The sequence below is a fragment of the Chrysochloris asiatica genome, unplaced genomic scaffold, assembly GCF_000296735.1.
Source record: "Chrysochloris asiatica unplaced genomic scaffold, ChrAsi1.0 scaffold00148, whole genome shotgun sequence".
Lineage (NCBI taxonomy): Eukaryota > Metazoa > Chordata > Mammalia > Afrosoricida > Chrysochloridae > Chrysochloris > Chrysochloris asiatica.
In genome coordinates this window covers 6,420,890-6,424,205 of record NW_006408666.1, presented here as the reverse complement: position 1 = coordinate 6,424,205, position 3,316 = coordinate 6,420,890, and positions in this window count along the sequence as shown.

Below are 3,316 nucleotides of genomic sequence, written 5' to 3'. Positions count from 1 at the left end.
AACAAGCAAACACTAGGCCTACGGTTTGACATTACATGAAAAAATTAATATTTCAAGGACATCTTCTTTGACCAATGAATTCTTGTATATATCACAGTGAAAGGTAATGGTATGTCTTTAAAACTATATATTGAAAAATGTCCTCTAAGTAGCTATAGGCCAATATTTTCTATCCTCGTTATATCAACAGAAAAGGGTATATCTGGATAGATAGCTATACATTGCAGTTTTCATGTTGTTGTTAAGTGCCGTCGAGTCGGTTCCGACTCATAGCGACCCTGTACAGGGTTTCCGAGGCTGTAAATCCTTATGGGAGCAGAATGCCTCATCTTTCTCCTGCGGAGCAGCTGGTAGTTTCAAACTGCTGGCCTTAAGGTTACCAGCCAGATTCGTAACCACTACGCTACCAGAGCTCCTTACAATGTAATTACAAAAGCAACTGTAAGAAATGCTTGATTTTCTTTATTTTACTCTTAACAGCAAGGGAAAAAAAAACAATATATATATATATATATACAGTCCCTTAACCTTTTATTGCATTTTATTTTCAGCCTATGGACCTATTATCTGTCTTTGTACAAAATAATGAGAATAAATTCTTCTTACCTGCAACGTTGTCTTTCTTAACCTGTTATTTCTTACTTATATTTCTTCTCTGACAATCCTTTTTGATGCTTGTTTATTTTACAAAAACAAAAGCTCCATCAGTCTGTGAAAGCTCAATAGGTAAAGTCATTACAGAACTTTGGATAAGGATGAAAACTTTGTTCAATGTCTTATTAATTGGTCAATTTTGTAAATGAGTATAAGAATGAAGGTTAGTTAAATGCCTTTGAGTGGATTCCAACTCATAGTTACCCAGTACAGAGTTTCTATGGAGAAGCTGGTGAGCTTGAATCCCCGATCTTGCAGTTGAAATTGACCTTGTGGTCCAGTGCTTATCCTACAGTGCCTTACCAGGACCCCATGAAGAAAAGTAGTTATTCTTTAAATTGCCTTGAGGATGGTACTATCTTGAACTCTGAGATCATAGGTCAATGGTCACCATTCTTACATTATGGCTAATTCTGGACTCTTTTTCCTTAGTTTACATTGTTGTTGTTGTTAAGTGCCATTTAGTTGGTTCTGACTCACTGAAACATTGTATAGGGTTTCCAAGGATGGGCTGGTAAGTTTGAACCTTCGACTTTGTGGTTCAAACTGAACTCAAGGCCCAGTACTTTATCCACAGTGCTATACCAGGACTCCTTAGTTTACATAAGGGACATGAATTTTTCTGATCAATACCAGGGAAAATGGGCAGCATTGGATACTTGATGGAGGTCTTCAGCCCTTCACCTAGAAAGAATTCACAAACAGACATAGACAAACACAAATATATTTGAATGAAATACGTTGTTTTTGTTGTTGTTGTTATGTGCCGTGGAGTCGGTTCCGACTCATAGCGACCCTGCACAGGGTTTCCGAGGCTGTTAATCTTTACGGGAGCAGAACGCCTCATCTTTTTCCCTCAGAACCACTGGTAGTTTCAAACTGCTGACCTTACGGTTTGCAGCTCGATTTGTAACCACTACGCTATAAGGGGGAATATGTTCCATGGATCTGCCAATTCCCTCCCAGAGTCCACAGAATGCAAGCTAAGAATCTCTTATCTGTAGAATTAGTATTGTAAAAACATTCATTCTTCATATTATAGTGTACCTTTCTGAAAGACATTGAATATGAAAATTAACTATAAAATATATTAACATCAATGATATTAAAAAATAAGTGAACAAAGGTAAAATTAAAGAATTTTAGTAGATATGAACTTAAACTCTAAATAATAATAAATCAGTAACTAAGCTTAGAACCTAATCACTTATCATCAAAATTAAGATCTCTTTCTACATTTGGACTAAATATTGTAATTATTTTTAATATAGTTGTTGGGATGATATGAAAAAAAAATCAAATAAGTGTCATTCTCAGCCTCAAATTCTTCAGTGGGTTTTACACATCAGTAGACATGAAAGGAATTTCACACATCGGTCCTTGCCTTCCTTTGCAGAACCATATTTTATCACTTCCCCAAGGGCATTTTGAACTTTCAAGTAAATTCAGAATATTTGATATTCACCAAGGATGACAAAATCCCTTACAGTTTTGTTGCTGTTTTAAAACGTTACTATCTTGCCCTGTGATACCTTCTTGTCTTCCACAACAACTTTGACAGGTATACTCCTGCCTCTGTCTCTATATTAAACTCTAACACTTTTCCGGCAGGAACCATTATAGTGCTAATTTGACTGCACTCTTTGCATACTTGTAATTGGACATTTATTGCTTTGTTCCATATTCTCCAAATTCCAGGACCAAAAAACTCATTACTAAACCATTTTCACAACTGATTTCCAAACCACATGCACACATTTATAACAAAAACATCCTATTTAATTTTTAAAGACCACAAAATGTCAATATTAAAATAATTGCATGAAAATAAATAAAGCTATCCATCAGGGAAATAAAAATTAAAACCACAATGAGATTGCATGTCTCATCCACGGAATGTCTATAGTAATAAAATATATAATTACCAGTATATGCCAGGATGTAGAGAAATTGCCACCCTCATAATACAAAATGGTAAAACTGTTTGGAAAACAGTCTGCAGTTCCTCAAAAGGTTAAGCATAAAGCTATCATCTTCTCATTGTTATTGTTTGTTGCTGTGTCAATTCTGAGTCAGAGTGATTATATATGATAGATTGAAACTGCCCCATAGTGTTCATTTTGTTGTGATTGGTTTTAGGTGCCATTAAGTAAGTACGAACTCATAGCTCACTACACACAACAGTAGTAAACACTGGCCAGTCCTGACCAACCTCACAATTGTTACTACACCTGAGTCCATCACTGCCAGGACTGTGTTAGTCCATTTCCGTGGGAGTTTTCCTCTTTTTCTCTGACATTCCACTTCACCAAATGTGATATCCTTCTCCAGAGACTAGTCCTTCCTAATAACATGTCTGAAGCATGGGGGTCAAAGTTTGACCATCCTGGCTTCCAAGGAGCTTTCTTGCAGTTCTTCCTCTAACAGATTTGTTTGTTCTTTTGGCAGTCCATGGTACCTTTATTATTCTCCTCCAACACCATAACTCAAAAGCACCAATTCTTCTATGGTCTTCCTTACTCACTGTCCAGCTTTCGCATGTATACGAGGTTATTGAAAATACCATGGCTTGGGTCAGGCGCACCTTACAAGCTGACGTCTTTGCTCTTCAACACTCTAAAAAGTTCTTGTTCAGCTCTGATTGGTGACCACACACATCACC